The 25,860-nt window shown below is 51.3% G+C and overlaps 1 protein-coding gene across 1 annotated transcript in view; it reads left to right on the top strand.

Annotated features, from left to right (window-relative positions):
* The first annotated feature begins 257 nt into the window (after positions 1 to 257).
* Positions 258 to 25,860, top strand: part of SYT2 (synaptotagmin 2) — a 121,971-nt gene continuing 96,368 nt past the window's right edge. The window contains exon 1 of the mRNA XM_074385032.1: positions 258 to 520. The gene's annotated coding sequence lies outside the window, so the exon portion shown is untranslated. The remainder of the gene's footprint in view (positions 521 to 25,860) is intronic.

Consider the following 25,860-nt stretch of genomic DNA (forward strand, 5'->3'; position numbering starts at 1 on the left):
TCTTGAGCTGCAGTGGGTTCGGGAAGTTGGGGAAAAGGTGGCTCGAAAGGAGACCGGCCCTCTGGGGTAGGGAGGATGGAGCCTCTTTCCAGTCCGCCTTCCTGCCGGGGAAGCCGCCTCCTTGACCTTGAATAGGAGGCGGGGGCGCCGAGCGCCGGGGGGCTGCGCAGAGAGGGCCCGTCCCGGGGGGCAGGCCCGCCCACGCCTCCTCGGGGCCGCCTCCGCCTTGGTTCCCGCCCTCCCGCGCCGCTCGGTCTCCTCCCCTCACTGCAGCGCTCGCCGCGCGCGCCCATCGATCAGGCCCCCTCCCTCCGCCGCCTCGGCGCAGACTGCTAAGCTCAGCAAGTCTTGCGGCAAAGGCACTTCGGAGCCGAGTTGGGGCAGCGGCGGAGCGGGGACTCCGCGCCCCAGGGGAACGGGCGCCCCTGCGAAGCCGTCGCCAGCGCCGCGTCCTTGCGGCCCGACGCCCCCTCAGCTCGGGGACCCCGGGTCTCTCCTGCCTCCTTCGGGTCGCCCTCCGGTAAGTCCACAGCCCCGCCGGTGGGGGCACGGACCTCCCTCCAAAGTTTCTCCTCTGCTGCCGCTGCGTCGAGGGCCACCGGGTGGTCCGGCTCCCGGGAGGTGAGCGGGGCTGGGGAAGTTTGAGGACGAGGGGCCGGGAGTCCGCACCGTCCTTTGGGGGAGTTTGGACGCGTCCAGAAGGAAGGTTCGTCCGGGGGAGCCGGACCTGAGGGGCGGGGAGCTCCTCTGCGGGACTGGGACTGGGGGTGGGGTGCAGATTTCCTTCCGCCGTCTCCCCGCGAGTTGCTGCAGAGAGGGGCGGGCCACGCGTCCCCCGCACCCGCCGGCTGTGCGCCCCCGCCCCTCTCTCCTGTCCCTGGGACGCCCCCACTCGCGTCTAGTCCAGCCCCCCGCCCGCCCCATTGGTCTCCAAGAAGGTTCTTTTGCCCCAGTCTCAAGCTGCGGGACTCCTGGCACCGCCGTCGTGGGAGGTTGGGGTGACGGGTGGTCTGGGCGCTGGGAGCCGGAGACCATGGGTCAGGGAGAGGTTGGGGAGACAGACCGCAGGGGCCATCTGGAGGCGAGGGGTACGAGGAGCTGGGGCCCTGGCCCGAGAGGGGGATGGAGGCGCCCCTCTTCTCTCTCCAAATCTCATGACTCAGCACGACCTAGGACGCCCCGTCCCTGCTTCAGCTCTGTCCCCAGGGCTGGGCTGGCAGCCTGGCGGGTGCTCACAGCCCGACTCCCCTTTCTAGACTCTTCCATGTAGCTTTCCCATTTGGGGTTCCCCTTTCCCTGCCTATGTTTCTTTCCCCACCTCTGGGGCACAGAGCTTTTAATTTTCAACTAAAAAGAGGAGCTTTATCGTTTCCCATCCCACTAAGCCAGGCCCCCTCCGCCTGCCTCCTCCTCGATTTTCATCTCCACATTCCACAGGTGCCTCCAGCATACCCCTAGCCCCCAGCTCGTGTGGGCTCTCTCCTGGCAGCGCAGCGTCCTCCCCCCTACCCCTAGCCGAGCTGGTGGTGTAGGTCCTCTCCCCGCAGCAGCGGGAGGAAGGGAGTACAAGGGCAGAGGAGGCCTGGCCCAGGAGGGGCCGCCGCAGTGGGGAGGGCAGGGCAGACGCCCCGGTGAGCAGGTAGCCCAGGTTGGGTTGGGGTACGAGGAGGAGGAAGTCCTTAGGATCTGGGGGCGCCGGGGAAGCCAGAAAGGCAAACTGGGGTCTGACTTGGAAAGCAGGAGTGCCCTTCTCTCTCCCCTACTGCTGCCGCCCTGAGAGGCCTCTCCCAGGTGGAGTAGATTGTTCTCCAACCAATCCAGCCAGCTCTCCATCACCTGGCACTTCATTAGAGGGGTTGACAGTGAGAAGCAGGGAAGCCCTGAATCCTTTCAACCATCTCTCCCTACTCAGGACCAAGTCCAGTTTTGGGGCTGCTTGAAACATCTCTGTGACCAGCAGAGATGCTGAAAAAAAAAAAAAAAATCACCGTGCCCAATGACCCTAGGCAGGCCGAGGGGTAGGTGGGAGGGGGCAGGGTGGCTCTGATGCAGTGGGACGTGCCTGGCGTCCTGGTCCTTTGGAACAAGAGCGGTGGCCTGGCAGGCACTGCAAGCTGCAGTGTGTGTCAGGGCCCTGGGGGTGAGTCAGCGTCAGGGGTCCAGCCAGACACACTGCGCCTAGGGAGTCCAGCTTCAACCCAGCTCCTCTCATGCCCCTGGGGAATGGCCAGTGCCCACTGAACCCCGACTCCTGGGCTCCTTTCCCTCTGGGTGGCCGCCTCTGCTCTGCTTGGCCGCCAGGCAGAAGCCTGGCTTCACCCTCTAGGACTCCCCCGAGACGGCTGGCTTTTTCTGGGGACTTCCTGGGCTTCATCCTTACCTTCTCCCCCCTTGTCTTGCCAAAGGAGAAGTTAGGGAGCTTGGGGAAAGCTGAGGAGAGGGAGGCAGAGGAAAGTGTCTAGGTTATAGTCTCACAGAGACCTGGCCCACCGTACCCTGGAGGAAGAGAGGCCAGACCACTCTGCCGTGAGTCCGTTTCGTTCTGCAGTCCGGGAGCTTGTGTCCAGGCAGCTTGGGTTTTCTTTCTGGGGAACGGGTGATTATGCAAGAACATTTCTTTTGCAGCTTTGGGGTCTGACATCTGCAGAACAGGACCAGGGAAAGCGTTGGTGTTTGTAAACATTGACCTTTTGCCCAGAGAAACTTGCCGCTGGCTTCGATTTGGGACTGAAGCTGGTTTCACCCTGGGCAAAGCATGTACCTTGCTGAAGACCTCACAGGGCCGGGGAAACCCTTTCTGGAGCTGGGTCTGGGCTGTCCTGCCCTCACACTGCAGCTAGAGCTCGTTCTTCCTCAGGCAACTTCCAGGCAGGTGTGACAGGGCTGTCCCTGATACGGCAGAGACCTGGGGGTGGGTGGGCTTTGGAGGTGGTTGGAGAAGCCTCTTCCCTGCCCTCCCCAACCCCAGGGGACCAGGCCACCCCAGTGTTCCCCAGCCCCTAGGCAAGCCTGACCTCTAGTCATTCTTTCTGCCTCCATCTGAACTTTGTCCTATCTCAATGGGGTCTCCTTTTTCTTCCCAGTCGGGCCTGTGCAGCCCTCTCAGGGGAGAGTAGATAAAAGGGCAGTGAGGGCACTGGAAGCAGGGGGACAGGGCAATAAAGACAGAGTGGGAGGAGGCTGGGGTTCATTTGGCTGGAAGAACGGCCATCATTCCCTTCCCTAGACAGAAACATCCTCATGGATAAATTAAGGCTGCAGATGAATAGAAACACGACTTCACTTGGGATTCACTCTGCGTACTTTCCTGATCTAGGCAAGTTCGAGCTGGAGCCAGACATCACTGAAGGTCCAGCTGGGGTGGTGGGGATACTCTTAAAGAACTGGAACGGCAAGCCAGAGGGAGCAGTAGGGGGCATTTCTTCAGTGCAGTGGTTAAATACGAAGCACCAAAGAACGGAGGCCGGGAGCTAGACAGGCCTGGGTTCAAATCCCAGGGCTGCTAAGTACAAAGTGTGAGACCTGATTTGCAACAAGTATTTTATTAGTGAGTACCTACCGTGTGCCACTGTTGTAGTCTCTGTGGGTGGGGAAGTGAGCACAGCGGTAGGTCCTACACGTTACTGAGCCACTCAGCATCTGTTCCGCATTTTGAGAATCTACTAGGCAATGGAGATTCAGGTGGCAACAAAATAGACCTGCTTCCTGCCCTCGTGGCACTTACGATCTAGTGAATACCACACAATTACAAAAAGAATTCATTATAACTAACAAGAGTTACGAAGGTATGTAGGATGCCTCAAGAGCACGTGACGGGATGACCTGGCAATGTCTGCAGAGTTGTCTCTATGAAACAGATAATGGTGCTTAACTCTCAGGGTAGCGTTGTAGAAGTGATAACTATTCGTGTTATTTTAGAAATGGTCCCCGGCCCATCGGACAGATGCAATTCTAAATTCCCCATGTGAATAATCCATCCATAGGCAACAAGTTGATTCTTCATCTTCTACTCGGTAAGAGAAGCTGGGATTCAGTTATGGGTTCTCCTGGGCTCCAGAAACCTGCGATGAATAATATAGTTTCGTTGGAGAAACATCAAGTCAGATTTTTTTCTAAGAGGCAGCATGGTGACTATAGCCAGATTGCCAGGGTTCATCCTGGTTCTGCCACTTGCTCTGATTCTGGGCAAGTTCATCATACTTTGTTTCTCAGTCTTCCCATCTGTAAAATGGAGCTAAAATTCGTATCTATGACATAGGTGGTTCTTGGTGAGGATGAAATGCATTAATTCCTGCAAAGGGTGTAGAACAGTGCCTGGCACAGGAGGAGTGCCACGTGAGTGCTTTCTGTTCTTGTGTGGCCTGTGGCTCCTTTCCTGCCTACACACAGAATGATGTCTTGGGTTCTCCAGCTGGAAGGAGCATTGTCCACCTTTGATGTTCTTAAAACTCAAGGGAAGGAGCTGCCATCACTCCACTGGTGGTCATTCCCGCATTTCACCCCTCTAACTTGGAGGCAGTTCTTCTTGATGCCTAACGAGTTGTTTCTTGCCAAAGCTTGGTTTCAGGGAAGGATTTGTCCCAGCAATCCTTCATTTTCATCCATGGAACTGACAGTTCAAGGAAGCAGCCAGAGCGATGGGTGAATTTGGACCCAGGCCTAGAGGGACCTGACAGTCACTGTGAGTCTGGAGAGCAGTTGAGCACCTAGTTGCCAGCCCCCTCCCCTAAAGAGGCTGGGTCTAAAATTAAACATCAAGAAGGAGGCCCCAGGCCAGGTGCGGTGGCTCACGCCTGTAATCCCAGCATTGTGGGAGGCTGAGGCGGGAGGATCATTTGAGCTCAGGAATTCCAGACTAGCCTGGACAATGTACAGAGACCCTGTCTCTATAAAAAAATGTAAAAATTAGCTGGACATGGTGGCACACCGGGCTAAGCAGGAGGATCGCGTGAGCCCAGGAGGTTGAGGCTGCAGTGAGCTATGGTCACTCCACTTCACTCCAGCCGGGAAGACAGTAAGACCTGGCCTCAAAACAAACAAACAAACAAAAAAGACTCCCAAATCCAGGACAAGATAACCGAGATCTTGCAGAAGCTTCCTCCTTGGATAATTTTCAGATGAGGATAAAGTTCCCCTGGCTGAGTGCCAGCGAGGAGGTTAGATTCGGAAGACGCCTCACACTTAGGGAAGTAGGATGTGAGTAGCTGGGTCCGTTAAAAGGCCAAGCAGTCCCCAGATCTGAAAGAAAGGGGAGTTACCTGCTGCTGTAAAGTCAGGAGAGGCCCTTGTTTGGTCACTTTAGCTGGGGACCTCAGGATTTCAGCTTTTACTGTCAGTAACACTAAGTGTCAGGTATAAGAAAGGGCAAAGCCAGCGTGCATCCTGCACAACCAGGAACCTGGGGCTCCCCGTTATGTGCCTCCCCGTGTGCCTCCGGGATAGAGCGGCTCACAAGGGTTGTCAGTCTCATCACTGCAGTCCTCTTGCTGCGCCATTGCTGTCCCCACTTGACAATGAAGGGCAAAGGCCCAGAGAAGTTATGTGGTTGCTCAGAATCCCCAGATCCTAGGCGCTTTGGGGAGCCTTGCAGGCCACAGCAGCTGAGTGGCCAGAACCCTTCCCCTTCTCCTTGCCCCTTCTCACCAGCTCTACGTATAGCACGAAGAGCCCAAGAATGCAGGTGTGGGTCCTTGGGATGAGGTCACTAGCGCACTGAGTAGAAGCAGGAGGCTGGGTGATTGAAGTCAGGCAGCAGCCTTTACAAAAATTAGGCAGTGATTCATTGGAGGAATTGAATCAGCTCTTCCTCCCTGGTATTGGGTTTCCTTGGGCTTCCGTGAGGGCTCTGGCACCTCCTTCAGGAACACCAGCTCTGAGGCAAGGAGGGAGGCCCCAGGGTGAGCAGACTTGAGTGCATGATGGGACACTCTGCTGAATCCGGACCTGCACCAGCCTCAGCACCCCTGTCTGTGATGGCATGCCGATGTCATCAGCACCAAAAGCCCCTGCAGGTTCCCAACTCGGCACTTAAACCGCTCCTCCGAAGCCCGGCAGCGGTGTGTGTATTGAGGGTTCTATGGGTGGGCTGGGGAGGAGAGCTCCTTGCAAAGGCAGGAGGAATGGGAGTTAGTTGGTGTGTGACTGCTTTTCTGCTTTGAAGACGCCAGATCTGAGAAGTCAGATCCCTGTGGAACTTACAGCCCAAAAGTCAATGCTTGTATGTAGGTGCAGCCAGAGTCTAAATTCAGCCTGAGCCAGAGCACCCCGTTCCTTCCTGATTTCCTACCTTCCTCCCCCTTTTCCTCTGCGTTCCACTCCGATGCGCTAAGCACCTACTCTGTAAAAGGTACCCGGGATCGTAAAGGGGAACTCAAAATAACCGTGTCTCCTCTCTCAGTCTGGGTGCTCCCCAGGGCCGGGACATGTGGTTCCTCCTCCTCTCCTGGGTCTCCCCAGCCCCCAAAGGAGAGCTCTGCAGCTGGGAGCATTGGTGGTGGCTGGTGCAGAGTGACAGGGCTCCCAGATGCTCTCCAACCCCAGGATAGCTGCCCGTCAGCACAAGGCTTTCCTCAGTCATGAAGCTTTCTTCACTTTCTCCCTCCCCCTGCAGAGAAACTAGAAGCCCAAGGGCCTCATCACTGGACACACTGGGACCAGGGGAGGACAGCAGCTGGGAGGGATGTCAGGAAGGTTCCCTCGAGGCATTTGTGAGGACCAGGTGCCTCTCAGTAAAGCAGGGAGTCCTCAGACCATGGAGAACTCTGGCAGGACTTCCCAAATTGGGTTGATACGGTGGCTCTGGAATTTAGTAATTAGGAAATACTGCAATTAGAGACGGAATTGACCCATTACTATTCCATGCATCTTAATACAGGGTGTAAGTGTAACTATGAGCTTGGCACTAGGGAGATGGGAAAATAGAAGTGAATGGAGAAATGGGATGAGGGAGGGAAGGGATGGGAGGAGCTTAACCCTTTCCATACCCAAGTAGACTGAAGGAACAGTCTGTGGGTGATGCCGGGTTGGGACGAGCCCAGCAGCATTTGTAAGAGGTGACCTAGGCAAAAATCACAGCCTCTTTCTGGGCCTTCTGCTTCTTTATCTCACATAGGATCAGATGCGGGACTTGGCAGGGGTTGGGAGAGTGGTAATGGAGAGCAAGAGAAAGAGGCTGCAGGGGAGAAGGGCTCTTCTCCCAGTTTCCTGCTCAGCTGTGGAGAAGCAGAAGAGGGTTGTAACCACCTGCAGTAGTGTGCGTGTGAGAGGAGAGGGTGCCTTGTACCTCATCTTCCCCTCCCCACGTGTTGCCCCCCGCTTCTTTTTACTCCCCTTTCTCCTGCTTTTAGCTTCATTTTCCTCTGAAGTCAAATGAGGCATTTGTGTTAGTGCAGGGCCGAGCTGGGTAGGGCTATGTGTATGGTTGGGGGGAGGTGTCAAAGGAGTGGTGGTAATTTCTTCACTTCCAGAGCAGAAATGGCTTCCCCAAGGCCAGCCAGTGCTCTGAGCTCCAAAGACCTTCCCAGAGAACCTCTGCTCCCTAAGGGCTGGATGGTGTGAGAGAAATCTCTTTTCCTCACCGTTAATTCCAGTCTGAACTAATGGTCCACATGCACTGGGCACGTCCTTCCTCTTCTGCAAAGTGACTGGGGAAGCAGCTTTTATGCTGTTTATAGAAAGGAAGCATTTTCTGGAGTGGGACTGCCCCTGCTTCTGCTACACCTTAACTCTCTAAAGGAGAGGAGAGCTGGGAAGGGGGCTTGGGCTGGTGGGGGTCTCTAAGGACCCTCCTTGTTTTCTGCCTCCTGTGCTTATTTGGAGAAAAGCTCTTTTAACAAATGTACAATTTTTTTTTTTAAGATGGAGCCTCCCTCTGTTGCCCAAGCTGGAGTCCAGTGGCACAATCTCAGCTTGCTGCAACCTCCGTCTCCCAGGTTCAAGTGATTCTCCTGTCCCAGCCTCCCAAGTAGCTGGGACTACAGGCGCACACCGCCATGGCTGGCTAATTTTTGTGTTTTTCGTAGAGACAGGGTTTCACTATGTTGGCCAGGCTGGTCTTGAACTCCTGACCTTGTGATCTGTCCACCTCAGCCTCTTGAAGTGCTCAGGTTACAGGCATGAGCCACCACTCCCAGCCAAATGCACAGTTCTTTACCTCTACCCCTTTTGGGGCTGTCTGGCCTCCCATTTTCATTGTTTGCCATGGATCTTTCATTGTACCAACTCAGATGGACCAAGTGACCAGCCCAGTCACGGGACCTGAGATGGGATATTAGGAGAGTGGGGTGGAGACCTGCAGCCAGGAGAGGGGATCACCTGCACCACACACTCCGAGTGCAGGAAGGATGAACAAGAACCTATTGGTTAAGGGCTCTGGGGTCTTGGAGGGAAGCAGACCTAGGGCTTAAATCATCCTCACCACTAGGAGCCAAGAGTTACAGGTAAGCCGGGCGCGGTGGCTCAAGCCTGTAATCCCAGCACTTTGGGAGGCCGAGGCGGGTGGATCACGAGGTCAAGAGATCGAGACCATCCCGGTCAACATAGTGAAACCCCGTCTCTACTAAAAATACAAAAAATTAGCTGGGCATGGTGGCACGTGCCTGTAATCCCAGCTACTCAGGAGGCTGAGGCAGGAGAATTGCCTGAACCCAGGAGGCGGAGGTTGCGATGAGCCGAGATCGCGCCATTGCACTCCAGCCTGGGTAACAAGAGCAAAACTCTGTCTCAAAAAAAAAAAAAAAAAAAAAAAAAGAGTTACAGGTAAACCCCAGGTCGGCTGTGGCTAGGATCAGTGTTAGCGGGAAGCATGGAGTTAATTGGCTGTGGGAGGGTTCCCTCTCTCAGTTTGACTCTCCCAGGAGGAGAAAAAGGCTTCACTTTAATAAGCTGTCCTGGTTTCAAATCAACCCTGGCATTGCAGGAGGCGAAGGGGGAAGCACAGCTGAGAAATTGGATTAGCTCTTTGATGCTGGGAACTGTGCTGGCGGCAGCGGCTGCTGCAGGAGGCAGGGAAGCATCGAGAACTGAGCCTGCCATTGGCAAACCAGTCCCAGATGTCTAAGGCTTCCCAGGGAGGCGTGCTCCGCCCCTATCAGGTTTCCTACTGGCAGAAGGCGGCAGGTGTGCCCTGGAGTGACAGTAATAGAAGGCCAGGTCACTACCACTGCAAGTCTCGAAGGTGTCTTCGGGCTTCCCCTGGAGTAGAGAATGAGCCCCAAAGACCTCAGGAGGTGAGACAGTGGGGAAAGGGGAGAGGAGAGGCCCTCACAGTCGCATGTTCTATAAAGCATAGCGGAACAGCTTGTGTGTGGCCGGGAGTCAGAGGGCCTAGGTTCAAACCAAGACTGCTACTTCATGCCCGCGTGTCCTTGGGAACAAGTTACTTAAACTTTCCTTTTCTTTTTCTTTCTTTCTTTCTTTCTTTTTTTTTTTTTTGAGACGGAGTTTTGCTCTTGTTGCCCAGGCTGGAGTGCAATAGTGGGATTTCACCTCACCACAACCTCTGCCTCCCAGGTTCAAGCAATTCTCCAGCCTCAGCCTCCTGAAGTAGGTGGGACTACAGGCATGTGCCACCATGCCCGGCTACTTTTGTATTTTAGACAGGGTTTCTCCATGTTGATCAGGCTGGTCTCGAACTGCAGACCTCAGGTGATCTGCCCACCTCGGCCTCCCATAGTGTTGGGATTACAGGCATGAGCCACTGCGCCTGGCCAAGTTAAACTTTCTGAACTTTGGAGTCCTCATCTGAAAATAGAGACAGTAACACACAGGGAACAGACCCTTGTGAAGGTTACATTACAGCGGTTCTCAAGGTGCAGGCCACAGGTCCCTGAGAGTCCCTAAGAATTTTCAGGGGGGGTCCATAAGGTCAGCGGTTTTCACAGTAGCACTAAAGTTATGTGCCATTCCCATGTTTGAGACTGATGGTGCTAAAGCAATGGCGGGCGAAGCTGCTGGCACCTTAGCATGAATCAAGATAATGGCATCACACTGTAACAGTCTGTGTTCTTCTACACCACATACCCGCTAAACAGAGTAATTGGTAAATGACAAAATGCCAGTTTCACTTAAGAATGTCTTTTTTTCGTGAAGCAGCTAAGATTATAATTGTATTGAACCTTGATTCTGGAGTGCGTATCTTTGTAATATTCTCTGTGATGGAATGAAAAGCACTTCTGCTTGTGGAAACACTGCACGATAGCTTCTCAAACAAGCAAGTGAACACCGCCAGTCTCCCTGTGCATCTGTTTGAGTTGCAGGCTGAACTAGCCATTTTTTCATGGGATACCATTTTATCTAAAAGCAACCGACAAACTCCTGTTATTCAAACTTGAGCGCTGAGCAGACATTTTTGCAAAAATGAATGAAGTGAGCTTATCACTTCCAGTAAAACAACTGACGGTATTTGTGGCCAATGAAAAAAGTCAAACTTTCAAGAAAAAATTAGAATTTTGGAAAACTCACACGTTACTATGAAAAGGACTTTTGTGATAGGATCGTTGGGAATATTAATAGGTGTGATTTGTTAATATTGTTTAATGAAATTCATCAATATTTGAAAGATTTGTACAACTCGGCAAGCTAGTCTCTTACAAATGATGAATGAATGATGTAACAAAATCCTGCAGAGAGGTGAACCTGCATTCTGAGAGTAAGGTTTCAGATTCCCTGCTGCAACTGATCTTGAAGAAAATACCACTTGTTGAGTGCTGATGTCATATCAAGGAAAAATATCCACAGTGATCCGAAAAGGCTTTATTAAATACCCCTCCCCTTTCCAGTTACGTATCTGAGGGTGGATTTTCTTTCATCTTTCAATGAAAGTAACGTATTGCAGACAGACCGAACACAGACGTTGATATAAGCCTTCAGCTACCTTCTAGTAAACCACACATTAAAGAGATTTGCAAAGATGTGAAACAAGGCGTTCTTCCTTCTTACTAGATATTTTACTAGAGAAACATCTAGATTTTTGTTGTCTTGGAAAACATAGTTGCTTCTTATTAAAATATGTTGTGTTAACACAGGCGTCCCCAAACTTTTTACACAGGGGGCCAGTTCACTGTCCCTCAGACCGTTGGAGGGCCACCACATACTGTGCTTCTCTCACTGACTGCCAATGAAAGAGGTGCCCCTTCCTGAAGTGCTGTGGGGGGCCGGATAAATGGCCTCAGGGGGCCACATGCGGCCCTTGGGCCGTAGTTTGGGGATGCCTGTGTTAACATGTAATGAGTTACTATTTTAAGCTGATAATTTAGAAATTTCTCAGTTTTAATTTTGAATATGGTAACTATGGATGGATCTAACTTACAGGAGCAGATGCTCTTGGAGGGTCCTCAATAAACAGGTCTTAGAACCAAAGGTTTGAGAACTGCTGTCCTAGGTGAAGCCCAGCCCAGAGCTGGGCACACAGTAAGTGCTTGGTAAGGACCGCATGCTCCCCCAGAGTGCCGGGCTTCCCAGGGTTTGGCGTCACAGGGCAGAACCTGGGGGGCATTCTCTGTATCTCAGAAGTCCAGGGTCAGCCTGGCAACCTTGCTGGGCAGGCTGCATGGAAGAGCCCGGCCCAGAGCTGCCCAGGATGGAGGGAGCCCAGGGAGCACCTAGCTCTTGGCTTCCATCCAGGTGGCCTCTGGCGATGAGGTTCCTTCCAGGGCTGCCTGGGGAGGGGAGCTTTTCTTGGAGAAAAGTTGGGAGAGAGGAGTATCCAGGGAGAGTGCCTCTCAACTGCGCCAACCCCTGCCTTCACCAGAGCAACCCTGTATTTATCTGCTTTGCGTATTGAGGTTCTTATACTGGAATTCTCTTAAGCTTCTGTTTAAAGGAAAGGGTTTGAGGCTTCCCAAAGATTTCAAAACTGTGTAGTCCAGGTCTTTATTTTAAAGACAAGGCCCAGAGAGGGAATGTGAGTTCTCAAAGAATAAATGGCAAGCAATCAACTCAACAGTGATCAAGGCAAAACTGACATGTGAGAGACCATGCTTGATGGAGCCTCTCAGCTGGTAGAGCCCAGTGCCCGTGCAGCAGCAACTCAGCAGATACTCATATGGATACAAAAGCTTCCTGTGTAGTCTCTCCTTTTATCTTTATAACAAGCCTGAGCTTTGTTGAGGTATAATTTTTATTTTTCGAGATGGAGTCTTGCTTTGTCGCCCAGACTGGAGTACAGTGGCATGATCTTGGCTCACTACAACCTCTACCTCCCTGGTTCAAGCAGTTCCCCTGCCTCAGCCTCCTGAGTAGCTGGGACTACAGGCGTGTGCCACGACACCTGGCTAAGTTTTTTGGATTTTTAGTAGAGACGGATGGGGTTTCACCACGTTGGCCAGGCTGGTCTCAAACTCCTGACCTCAGACAATCCGCCTGCCTCGGCCTCCCAAAGTGCTGAGATTACAGGCGTGAGCCACTGTGCCTGGCCTATTGAGGTATAATTTATAGATCATAATATTCACCTGGTTTAAGTGTACAATCCAGTGATTTTTTAGTAAATTTGCAATATTGGACAACTATCACTACGATCCAGTTTTAGAGCATGTGATATATTACCTCTATTTACAGGGAAAAATTGTCCCAGAAAGGTAAATAAACGTCCCCAAGGTTACACTGCTATTGGGTGGCAGAATCAACATCCAGATTCAAGTTTATCTTTCCCAGTGCCACACTCGCCTCATTCTGCACACTGTAAAGAAGGGAGTCAGGTGGTCCACTGCTTGGGAACCGTGGACAAATGCCCCAATGCAGGCTGGCATTCGTGGGACTCTCTCTAGAGCTGGTTGTGCCAGTCCAAATTTGGGCACTGGAGGCTGGGTGCAGTGGCTCACATCTGTAATCCCAGCACTCTGAGAGGCCAAGGCAGGAGGATGACTTGAGCCCAGGAGTTCAAGACCAGTCTGGGCAACATAGCAAGACCTCCATCTCTACAAATAATAATAAAAAAAGAAGGTGGACATGGTGGCATGCTTATATTCGCAGCTGCATGGGAGGCTGAGGTGAGAGGATCTCTTGAGCCCAGGAAGTGGAGGCTGCAGTGAGCCGAGGTCATGCCACTGCACTGTACTCCAGCCTGGGCAACAGAGCAAGACCCTGTGTCTCAAAAAAAAAAAAAGAAAAAGACAATTTGGTTACTGGCTCTATCCACACAGCTCTGGATGCAGAGGAAACCTGGATCCCAGCCCCCTCAGGACTTCAGTCCCCCACAAATGGGTCACCTGAGGTGCTTCCCTTAGCCTCTCTTTCCCAGGGGACCTAAAGCTCCTCACTAAGCAGGCCATCTAAGGGTTGCCTCCTGGGAAGTACAATCTCTAGGAAGTAAAATCAGTCCTTAACACTGGTGACCTCTAACTGTGAGGAAGTTCTTCCTTGTGTCTAGCCACATTCCTCTTGCTGTACTGAGTCCCTGTTTCCTGTCTTGCCTGGTGAGTCTGGGGATCGATTTCCTAGTTCAGAGACCACAGAGAAATGCTGAGAGCTGGATAGAGAGTCACAGACTGCCTGTCTGGACAATTGCCTGCTGTAGCTAACATTTAGCACCCTGATCTCCAAGGATGACTGCTCTTTTCTTTTTCTTTTTCTTTTTTTTTGAGACAGTCTTGCTCTGTCCCCCAAGCTGGAGTGCAGTGGTGATCTCAGCTCACTGCAACCTCTGCCTCCCAGGTTCAAGCAATTCTCCTGCCCTAGCCTCTCAAGTAGCTGGGATTACAGGCACGTGCCACCAGGCCTAGCTAATTTTTTCTATTTTTAGTAGAGAGGAGGTTTCACAGTGTTAGGTCTCCTGACCTCATGATCTGCCCGCCTCGGCCTCCCAAAGTGCTGGGATTACAGGTGTGAACCACTGCGCCCAGCAAGGATGACTGCTCTTTTCACAGGAAGGCCAGGCAGTCTTCATGTCTCTTCTGTGACTTTCATGGCTATGGCACTGAGAGAATGTGGTCAGTTCTTCCTGGGAGGATGAGTGTAGTGAAGGGCAGGGAGGCTCTGCAGGATGGTGGAAGAGCCACCTTCAGACGAGGTCAGGTGTCTACCCAGGCATACCTGGCATCTCTCTGTTCTTCAGCAGGCACAGGACTGGGTAATTGATTGCCCTGGCACGTGGCTCCTTCTCCAACTTGGCCAACCTTGAGTGTCCTGCTGTGCAGGCACCTCTCTGTAGGGGCTGCTTCTAGTGCCCATTTTGAACTAGGCCTGGGGAAAGACCCAGACATGGAAAAAGATGAAGGGGAGGGTATTCCCTGTGATGAGAGGGTTCACTTGAGCAGATTGAACTTTCCTTGGGGAGGGGTGGTGAGACTTTGGACGCTGCCCTGTGGAGGTCATCCAGCCAACACAGAAACCAGGACCCTGATCCTTCAGCCTCCCAGCACCCCTGCCGTGTTTTCTTTCCCTCTGGCTCCTCCTGTCCCTACCAAGGAGCTGTATTGCAGACAGACCCTGGGCCTGGCAGCTATCAGCAAGAAGAAATCAATAGCAAATGCAGAGGCAGGCTGGAGCAGTCTCTCTAGGGTAGGGTTTCTTTTTGTAATTTTAACATTTTATTTTTTCTAGCTCTATTGAGGTATAATGGACAAAAATGGTGTATATTTAAGATGTACAGGGTAATGATCTGACATACATATACCTTATGTGGTGATTATCACAGTCAAATTAATCAACATACCCATCAGCACACATAGGGGTGGGTGGGTGTGTATCAATGGTGAGGACACCTAAAGCAGATTGAGACCCCTGGGACTCTGAGTCCTGGGACACAGGCTCTGACTCTTTTCCTCTCCCAAATAAACTAGACAGCTTCCCCAAAAAGCCCCTTCCAGGGTCTTGTCCATTGGCCTGCTTTCAGAGAGCATTTCCTTCATGTGTGAGGTTCTCAGCGTGTTGGGACATTGGGCTGAGAGTAGGGAAGACTTGTACCTTTACACAAATTCATGCATAGATGCAAACAGACCTCACACACGGCTCTTGGCAGGTTGCCCGTGGGCAGAGGTGCCTCCCTCTCACATTCCTTGGAAAGTGAGGGTGAAATTGAACCTGAGGCCTTCTCTCCCAGAAGGAGACTGCCCAGGTGACACTGGCCCCCTCTCCTAGCCCGTGTGCCACTTCCTGGCGGGGCTCAGGACTGCTCTGGGTGGGATCCTAGGCTGGGTTCTGGCGTAGTGCCTTGTAGTTGCGTGGTTTGCTTGCAGACTTTGGACCTGTGGCTTCCCGCAACCATTGCTGCCTTTCCAGACCCTGTGGCTACTGCCATCTGCCATCAGGAGCCAGTGCTCTCAGTGAAGCTTGCTCAGCTGTGGCTGTTAGTGGAAGCCTTTCTGCAGTCAGCATTGGTTGGAGTTGTGGTCCTCGAAAGCAGGGGCTTGGTGGAAAGGTGAATGAGACCATGTGTCTGCAACCAAAACTTGGGACTCAGGTCACTGCCCTAACGACAGAGGTGGGGGAGAGGGTGATAAGGAAGAAAGGCATGGATGAAAGTAAACTCATTAAATCCTTGCACCAACATGAAGAGCTCATCTGATCCCCTCGCTTCAAATACATCCCATAGTGCTAAGATGCCTTTTTGTGTCCAAGGTGCTGTAGAGAAGGAAAATTCATGACATTACCTCTATTCCCTCCTCAATGTTGGGTCCAGGACTGGAAACTGGGACCTCCCGGCCTTGTAGCTTCTCATCTATGTGACACTGGCCAGGCCCCCGTGTGCCCCAGGACCACTCTTCCCCCGACTCCCACTTACTCATTCATCCAAGAAACACACATTTGTGGAGCAAGCACTCTGTGCAGACTGCAACCGTGATGAAGACAACAGACAGTTCCTACCCTCATGCCTCTTACAGGCAGAGGGAAGCAAGACATTAAACAAAAGAATAGCACAATTGTTTATTTAATTACAATTATGATCATTGGCATCAAGTCAAAAGTGCTTAATCCTCTGAGGGTTCATAATGGGGGCTTAGCAGGGCAGGGAACGTGGTGGGTGCATGACCACCATGATGCCTGGGCTGTGGGGGCACCTGGCATAGGCATCCTGGGTCTTTTCATGGAGTGTCAGTTCCACACTCTGGCACTGCCAGGGGTGTGTGCACCTGATACATGTGTTACATCACCCCTGGAAGGGCACGGTCAATAGGAAGAGTTCTGTGCTGGGAGGCAGGATTTGGGTTGTAAAAGGGACTGGAATTTCTGGCTCTGCCTCTAGTTCCCTAGGTGACCGTGAACTTGTCACTTTCCCTCCTTCCTCTGTTCCATCCTTTGTAAAATGAGCTTTGACTAGAAAAATCCCTGAAGTCCCTTCCCAGAGTCTTGGAAAAGCATTAGAGGTTTCCAAAGGCAAACTATAGTTTTTCCACTGGAGACTGAGAAAGGAATTTAGGAACAGGGCTGAAAACGCCACTCACTCCAGAGAACAGGAGGGAAGAGAAGAACAAGCCCAGAGTCAGGGGACCGTGGGGTCACAAATGGAGGAGCGCACATGGCAGATGCATCCCCAGGGAGTCTGGACTCGGGGATGGTCACATGGAGACTCAGGAGAAGGCTGTTGTCATTGCACTGAAGGCGCAGCTAGAGCAATGGTTGGTTGGGAATTGCAACAAGAAGAGTTTAAATTCGCTATTAGGCAGCGCTTTCTTGCTTATAGCACTGAGACAACTGGCAGGTGATTTAAAGAGGTGTAAGGGAGAGTGTCATATAGATGTTCCAGAAAACCAGAGAAAGAGTCTTTGAGAGGGAGATGTTTTGCGTGGAGGCAGGGGCGATGGATGACCTTACAAGGTCTCTTCCTCAGACAAGTCCATGAATCTCTTCTCCTCACGTTGCCACTGATGTCAGCGCTGTCTGGATGTCTGCGAGAGGAAGATGTCAGGTCCCCTTGGAAATGAATTTTTGACCATAAACTATCCCCAGTTCACATCTCCCGATGACACATGCGGCTAACTGTGCCGTTGTCACACTCAATCAAATCGAGTTCAGTAACACCTTTGCTCTCTTGTCCTGCTGTGAGATAAATATAGCTCTGAGAAGTGTATTAGTTGCTGACAGTATGGGAGCTGGGGAGGCTGAGTTTGGAGGCCAAGGGAGGCCATGGAGTTCATGTTTCAGACCTAGAAACAAGATCTGGAGATGGGTTCCTTGAGAGTGTGGGATTGGGCTGCTGTGAAGCCATTTTCTCAGGAGGCCCTGAGGCAGTTAATATCTCTAGATCAGAGGGATGGGTCAGACGCCCTCTGAAGGGTCTTTTGTGTCCTTGGACTTTTTGTTGTTACCAGTGGTTGCAGGTTTTCCCTGTGTGGGTGGAGGTGGGGGCATGTATTGCATTAATGTGATTACATTAATTTGCAGATTACAAAAGGTCCGGTGACACCTTGCTTCCCATTTCTACTGAAGAAGATGCTCTACACCTTCAAACAGTGGTTTACAGTGTCACAAAGGCATAGGATTAACCCATAACATGAAGGATTTTAGGTAGATATAAGGAGGAATTTTCAAACACTAAATATGGTTAGATATTACAACAGAAGACCAAGCAGGTGGCAAGACCCCCCTCAAAGAAAAGAGGAGTCTGGGATAGGATAAACATTGAGAAAAGATAAATCGACCATCAAGATTCCTTCCAGCCAAGGGTTTATATGTGTGTGGGTATAGACATATTGGAGAGAGGAATGTGTGCACAGTTGTCAACCAGTTAACTTAATATAAATGTATTACAGTGTCAGAGGAGAAGAGAAGGAGGAGGAGGAAAGGAAGGAGGAAGGGAGAGGAGAGAGGGAATAGAGGAAGAAGAGGAAAAAGGTGCAAAGAGAAAAAGGAGGAGGGGAAGGAAGAGGAGGTAGTGATGGTGAATAATGCTGGACATAATAGGGCTTAGCAGGGTGGAACCCCTTCCTTTATCAGTGCCATGATGTTATTGCTGGAGTCAGGGATGGTGTGTGGCTGTGTGTGTGTGTAAATTCATCGTCAGGAGACTTCAGTTATGATAGTCAAGCCTGCAGTAGGACAGGCAGGTGCCCCTAACCATGTGGGCAGGCTGCCCATTTAAATTCAGGATTCTGTGCATAGCCTACTAAAACAGCTCCTTTGTATGTGGTCTGTTTACACATGCTGAACATTTGCCCTGCCAGCAAGCCACAATCATCCACCCTCAATATTGAAGAGAGAGTGAAGAGTGCGAGCCTTGTGAAGAATGCAGCTTCTGTTCTTTCAGCGGGAATGCCAGTCTTGGGCTCAGGATAGACTCAGCTCCTTTTTTTCTAACACAAATCTGATATCATGGGGTATCTAAGGGTCTACACTAGAAAATGCATAAACCTCTGATATGGTTCGCATGCTTATCCCCTCCGTATCACTTGTTGAAATGTGATCCCCAATGTTGGAATTGTGGCCTGGGAGGTGTTTGGGTAATGGGGGCAGATCTCTCATGAATGGCTTGGTGTCTTCCTCATGGTAATGAGCGAGTTCTTGCTCTGAATTCATGCGAGATCTGGATGTTTAAAAGTGTGTGGTTCCAACCCCCACCTCGCTCCAGCTCTTGCCATGTGATGTGCCTGCTTCCCCTTCACCTTCCAGCATGACTGTGGGCTTCCTGAAGTCCTCACCAGAAGCAGATGCTGGTGCAATGCTTCCTATACAGCCTGAAGAACCATGAGCCAATTAAACCTTTTTAAAAAGTAACCTACCAGCCTCAGGCATTTCTTTATAGCAATGCAAAAATGAACTAACACAATCTCACCAATGGAGGAAGAATGGGCAGTACATCTATTTTTTTGATTCTGTCCCAAACTTGACTCCAGGGACGCACAGGAGGGTCACAGTCATGGTTCTGGACTTTGGAGGATGACCTTGAAAGATCTTAATTCCAAACCTCCAGCCTCTTGGCAGGACCAATCTAAATCACCCCAAATCCTGTTACATATGCTCCAAATTTCTCTTGGCCTTCCCTTTCAGTGGCTTCCTTCTCAGAAAGTTTCCCCTTTGGCTGTTTCAGTCATCAGTTTTTTTTTTCAGTCATCAGTCATGCTGTTTTCTCATATTCAGCTTCTCTGAAAGGACCTGTATCTCAGTTCCTGAGGGTCAGGTGGTCATGCTCAGATCAAGGTGATGAGTAGAAGTGAGAGGCTTACTTGAAGGATACCTGTCTTGAAACACGGTCTGCCTATTTACCTCTTTGGAGTTAGTCTTCGCCACCTTTACTTAAATGGTCTCTTGGATTGTGTTATCAATTTGCCCCTGAGTCCTCCGTAGCACCCTTGAAATTCTGGAAACCCCAACAGTATTTAGAAGTGCAAGCCATGGCTGCTCCAGATGGGGAGGTTCAGCACCACGGACAGAGCTCGGTGCTGCCCTCCTGCTGCTCACAGACAGGAGGGTTTAAAGCTTGAGTTGTCCTTTCAGCGGTGGCTCACGCCTGCAATCCCAGCATTTTGGGAGGCTGAGGTGGGTGGATCACGAGACAGTGAAGAGTGCGAGCCTTGTGAAGAACGCAGCTTCTATTCTTTCAGCGAGAATGCCAGTCTCGGGCTCAGGATAGACTCAGCTCCTTTTTTTCTAACACAAATCTGATATCACTACACATGTATCCCAGGGGTATCTAAGGATCTACACTAGAAAATGCATAAACCGCCGGGCGCGGTGGCTCAAGCCTGTAATCCCCGCACTTTGGAAGGCCGAGGCGGGTGGATCACGAGGTCGAGAGATCGAGACCATCCTGGTCAACGTGGTGAAACCCCGTCTCTACTAAAAATACAAAAAATTAGCTGGGCATGGTGGTGCGTGCCTGTAGTCCCAGCTACTCAGGAGGCTGAGGCAGGAGAATTGCCTGAACCCAGGAGGCGGAGGTTGCGGTGAGCCGAGATCGTGCCATTGCACTCCAGCCTGGGTAACAAGAGCGACACTCTGTCTCAAAAAAAAAAAAAAAAAAAAAAAAGAAAATGCATAAACCAGGCCGGGCACGGTGGCTCACGCCTGTAATCCCAGCACTTTGGGAGGCCGAGGCGGGTAGATCACGAGGTCAAGAGATCGAGACCATTCTGGTCAACATGGTGAAACCCCGTCTCTACTAAAAATACAAAAAATTAGTGAGCATGGTGGTGCACTCCTGTAGTCCCAGCTACTCGGGAGGCTGAGGCAGGAGACTTGCTTGAACCTAGGAGGTGGAGGTTGCGGTGAGCCGAGATCGTGCCATTGCACTCCAGCCTGGGTAAGAAGAGCGAAACTCCGTCTCAAATAAATAAATAAAAATAATAAAATGCATAAACCTCTGATATGGTTTGCATGCTTATCCCCTCCATATCGCTTGTTGAAATGTGATCCCCAATATTGGAATTGTGGCCTGGGGGTCGAGACCAGCCTGGCCAACATAATGAAACCCTATCTCTACTAAAAATATTTAAAAATTAGCCTGGCGTGGTGGTGGGCTCTTGTAATCCCAGCTACTTGGGAGGCTGAGGCAGAAGAATCGCTTGAACCCGGGAGGCAGAGATTGCAGTGAGCCAAGATTGTGCCACTGCACTCAAGCTCGGGCGACAGAGCAATACTCTGTCTCAAAAAAACAAAACAAAACAAAAACCCAAAGAATGGAATCCTCGGGTGATGGATGCATCAATGTCTCAGAAATCACCACAAAAGAACTTATTCTTGTGACCAAACACCACCTGTTCACCCAAAACCTATCGAAATTAAAAAAAAATTTAAGCTGAGTCCTATTAACTTCCCCCCCCACCCGCCTCCTGTCCGAATTAATTTTCCTCCTCCTCTTTCTTTTTCAGTAATATTTTGTAAACTTTTTTATGGAGAGAAGGTTTCACTATTTGCTCAGGCTGGTCTTGAACTCCTGGGCTCAAGTCATCTTCCCACTTCGGCCTCCCAAAATGCTGGGATTACAGGTGTGAGCCACTGTACCCAGCCCTAACTTTCCAATTTTGGAGGTAGAAGCTAGCTGGGAAGAAGACCAGTGTTGTATAACATTGTTTCTGCCCTTTAAGGATCTTAGCTAGGCCACCTCCTCTCTACAGGCCCCACTTTTTCATCTGTAAAATGAGAAGAATGAACTCTAAGCTCAATCACACTATGAGCCTGAGTGCCCATGATTGCCTTTCCCAGAAAGTCTTTAAAAGTAATCTCAACCTGCAAGGCCTGAGTTAGAGTGGGGCCAGTTTAACTTGTAGGTGATAGGAAGCCATGACCTCAGGTCCTGCAGTCTGGCAGTGTTCTCCCAAAGTCAGTGCCTTGCATCTTTCTCCAGCTTGTTGAAATGTTTAGAGCAGGCGACTCTTCCGTGTAATGTTTATTATCCCAGATACCTCATTGCCTCCCTCACTCACAGGCAAAATGCAGCCGGTCTTGGTGGGCTAGGCAGATTTTTGTGATGGGTAGTAGGTACGTGAGCTTAACTGGAGATAGACCTCCAAATAAGGCTGGAGTGCCTAGAGGGAAGCAACCTACATAGGAGTTAGAGGGGAGAACCAAGGCTTCTCTGTGTCAAGTCAGAGCAGGGTACCGAGCAGAGTACTGTGCTGGGCTCTCCCTCCCTCACTCTGTCGCAGTGACACCACCTCAGTAGGAGTGCTAGGCTGCAGTGGGAGCAGTCTGCAGTGGGAGGAGGAGGCATGGCTGGATAGAATGGCATGGAGCCAGATGTGAGTGGAGTGCTGGGCGGAGACTGGCAGTTCTCCAGAGCTCCGAGGGCTAGGGGTGCTTGATGGTGGGAGAGAGAATGGAGTGCCAGACGGCGGTTGTGTCCTTGAGTGCCTGTCACAGGGCTGCACCACATTTCTGGCCTCTTGGTTCATCTGAATAGGGTCATCCTCTGCTTCTAGGCTCCAGGAAACCTGCAGGGAGGAGGGAGATCTTCTCTGTCCTCTAGCTCTTTCTCTTCCCATTCATCTCTCTCTCCCTCTCTCTTTCTTCTCTCCTCCCTCTCCTCCCTCCGTCCCCCCTTCCCCCTCCCCCTGACAGGGTCTTGCTCTATTGCCCAAGCTGGAGTGTAGTGGCATGGTATCAGCTCACTGCAACCTCGACCTCCTGGGCTCAAGTGATCCTCCTGCCTTAGCCTCCCAATGAGCTGGAACTGCAGGTGCACGCCAATGCACTTGGCTAATTTTTAAAATGTTTCGTAGAGACAGGATCTCACTGTGTTGCCCAGGTCTGATCTTAAAATCCTGGGCTCAAGCGATCCTCCTGCTTTGGCCTCCCAAAGTGCTGGGACAGGTGTGAGTCACTGTGCCTGGCCGATCTGCATGTCTTCACCATGCCTCTCACCAACTGAAAATCCAAGCCTTTGTTGTTTTCTGGTGCAGGGCACTTAGCATGGGGCAGAAGGTGTAACTGTCATCCCTTTGGTCATAGAAAAGCCAACCCAGGCTCTGTATACTGAGTGGGATCACTTGAAATGCTCCACAACCTCTCAACACAAAAGGGGAAATTTTAGGCAATATTTGAGTTACCTCCTATCTCCCCTTTTGGAGAGAAGCTCCTGCTCTTAAGCTCCCCCCAGAAATGCCAAGTGCCCAGTTCTTGGGGGGTTGGGGACTCTGGACAAAGTGGAGGCAGATCCTTGCTTAGGAGAAGACTGTTGTGTGCATGTGTGAGTATGGGGAGAACTGGGGGCTTTAACCTCTAATACCAGGGATATCCACTAGTCAAGTCTAGCCCTGAAAATGATTGCCCAGACATGGGGACAATTCTGGGGCACAAGGCGAGCCCAGGGGAGCAAGCTGGTTCTACAGTCTTACTGCAGTGAGCCCAAAGCTTTGGGTCTTAGAGAGAATCTTACCTTCTACTAGGTCAAGGGAGCACAAGTTACAGGGAGACTGTTAGAATTGCCTTCCTTCACTCTTAGGAAGACAATTCTAACAGAGCAAGAACTTAGTCTGTTTTAGTTGTAAACCCAGTGCCTTATTCAGTACCTAGCACTTGGAAGCTACTTAGTAAATGGCTATTGAATGAATGTTGAAGAATTAGAACTGTCCAGACTCGGTGGCTTGCTGTAGGAGGGGTGAGCGCCTTGTCCTTGGGCAAGTCTCGGTAGAGGCCAAGGATCATTAAACTGTTAGGTTGTTGGAGGGACTCATGCAGCACTGATGGCTTGTGGGCTTGAGGCCTGTTTCCCTTTGACTCTGAGAAGCTATGTTCCTGTGACCTCTTTTGAAGAAAGGAGACCTCTAGAATGGAGCTGGATCAGGGCTGGCAGTGGGCATCTTACTCGGAGACATGCAGCCCAGTACTTTTTTGCCCAGCCACCTCTGCTACATCAATCTGCTGCCTGCCACGCGTGCTTGTCAAACTTGATAAAGAGAGCATGTCTATTTCCCTCTACTTGGAAATCTTGATTGTGAGGCTTCTATGTCCCCGGCTCAGCTTGGCCTGTGGCTTGTGATGGCCATCTGTTCAGTGGGGTGGTATCCATCTGATGACTGCATACACTTTTCAGAGGTGGGCGCTCAGTAGGACCCTGGGCGGGTAGGGTGTAGGAGAGATTGTTGGTTGCCTTCAGGGGGAGTGGAGGCAGAGTGGGTGTGGGTCTCAGCTCCAGCTGTTCCTTTGCTGAGTCCCCGGCTCTGGCCCTGATGGAGATGAATAATTGATGGTGACTAATGGATCATTGCTCCTATATGAAATATTCAGAAGGGACTGTGGCAGGTTTGTGTAATCAGATGTTTCATGCTGCCCTCCTGGTAGGTGTGGGACTCCTGAGTTTCCCTGACTCTCAGAGCTGTGGGGTGTTAGAGGGCCACTTCCCTAGAGAGAATTGGGTTTCCGGCAGGGGCAGCCTTCTCAGGTTGTACTTTACAGAGTTGAGGAGGGGCAAGGCCTTTAATTATGGGGACCTGACTTACCTACCTTGTTGAGGGTATCTACACAGCCCTGAGGAACTACCAGGAGGGATCACTAGTAGTAAAGGAGCAGCCTGCAGCCCTGGGATGTCTGAAGAGGGTCAGGAGGATGCTGATGTTGGACAGAGAACGTGTTAACCCGCTCCCCGACCATGGTTACTGTCCCTGGGCACTCAAAATAACCGTGTAGAACAGCCTCATTAAGCAGATGAGGAAGGGGAGCTCAGAGGGTTTAAATGACTTGCCTGAAGTCACACAGCTAGTGAGTTGTGGAACTGGACTCTTCCCCCAAGGCCACTCCACAGAGCTGTCTGTGAAGACAGTCCCTTGGTCTCTTCTTCCCAGTCCATGCCCATCTCATCCCCTCCTCACCTTCCCCACTGACTCTGTGGGAATGATGTTATGGGATCCCAGGATAGAATTGCAGCCACGAGCAGCCGTGTGCTTGATAGAGCTGGCTGGTCCGTGATGGGAACATCTCTGTGTGTGTGTGTGTGTGTGTGTGCATGCACGCGTGTGTGCACGTGCATGTGTGCACACGTGTTTGTGTTGAGGGAGGGTCTGAGGCTCATCCTTGCACCTGTGAGGTGGTGGGCTCAAGATGTGTGCTCAGGGGTATGTGTGCTAGTCTTCTTCCCTTCCTCAGGGGGTAGGGGCTAAGAGTGGTTCAGCCACACCAGCCCCTGCCTTTCCTGATCACAGCTCAGCAGGGAGGAGAGTGATCCCCTCCCTCATGGATCAGACCCAGGAATTCGGGGGTCTTAGGAGATTCAGTTTGGGGGCTGGTTCCTCACGGGGGTTGAAAGTTTCTTCCCTTGCTGGGGCTGCTCTGTGAGCTGTTAACCTTCCATGGATCTGCAGGCCACACACAGAACACCACGTCCTGACTCCCCGTTTGGATCTTTCCCCCACCACACTGTTTTCATGACTCCCGTCACTATCCGGGGCTGGGTGAGGAAGCTGCCCAGGGACATCTCCACTTTAGGGATGAACAGCTCAACTCAGACCATGCTTACCAGTTCTGAAAGACCCCACGGAAAGGGCCGGTGCCCTCAACCATCCCTTTCAGCATTTCACAAGCTCCTTCCACCATCAGGAAGTTCTTTCTACTCTCTAGTCAGAGACTTTCTTGCTGCAAACAAGTATGTCCTCTTGTTCCTTGGGCTGCAGATCTCTCTCTTCAAGGTCTCATGTAACATCGCAGGCGTGGGAGATGGATGAGTAATGCTTGCTTAACAGAGAGGAAAATGCAATTCAGGATTTTGGATTTAGAGCCAAATCCCTCTGTAGCTATCTCTCACCTCCAACTTGACACATTTCTCCACTCAATACCTGATTGCTGTCCAGGGGACTGAATTGGAGCATCCTTGCAGGGGGAACAGGGAGGACCTGCTGCTGTCCCCTGCCTCGTGCAGTCCCAGCCTGTTCCAGAGTCTCCACTGTGCCACCCTTGGGGGCAGGACAGAGCATAATGACAGGGCCGTCCCTGCTTAGGAATGAATAAAAACCTTAGTGAGCTTTCCCTATTTCCTCGCATTTCACCCTTCTGGGCTGGAGGAGAAAGACTGAGCCGCTATGGGAGGTCCCATTAGCCCATTTTGCAGATGAAGAAGCTGAAACTCAGAGATGAAAGGGGTGTGCCAGAGTTCACGTTGCAGAGTGGAGTATGAGAGGGTTTTGGGTCCTGTCCTGAAAGCTAGCCCCTGAGGATGGGGGGTGATAGTGACCAGAAAGCCAGAGTTTTCCTCACAAATGGGGTCTCTGCTCTTCTTCTCTGCCACAGGAGGGGCTGTGCTGACCAGATGGGCTGCAGCATGACAGAGGCCCATGCTGTCATCCAGGCCACCGCCTCCATCCCCTTAATGTGTCCTCAGAGTTGTGGTGACATTGTGAAAAGACATTTTTTTTTCCTTGCTTATTTCAGCTTCAGTTCAGTGTTAGGTACAAAGAACTTGGCAGATAGGAAGAGACAGGAGGAGAAAAAGGGTGGCTTTTATGTCTCAGATTCCCAAAGGGAAAAATTAGCAGAGGATCTATTCTTCAACAAAAACAA

This window comes from Saimiri boliviensis, chromosome 14 (assembly GCF_048565385.1).
Source record: "Saimiri boliviensis isolate mSaiBol1 chromosome 14, mSaiBol1.pri, whole genome shotgun sequence".
Lineage (NCBI taxonomy): Eukaryota > Metazoa > Chordata > Mammalia > Primates > Cebidae > Saimiri > Saimiri boliviensis.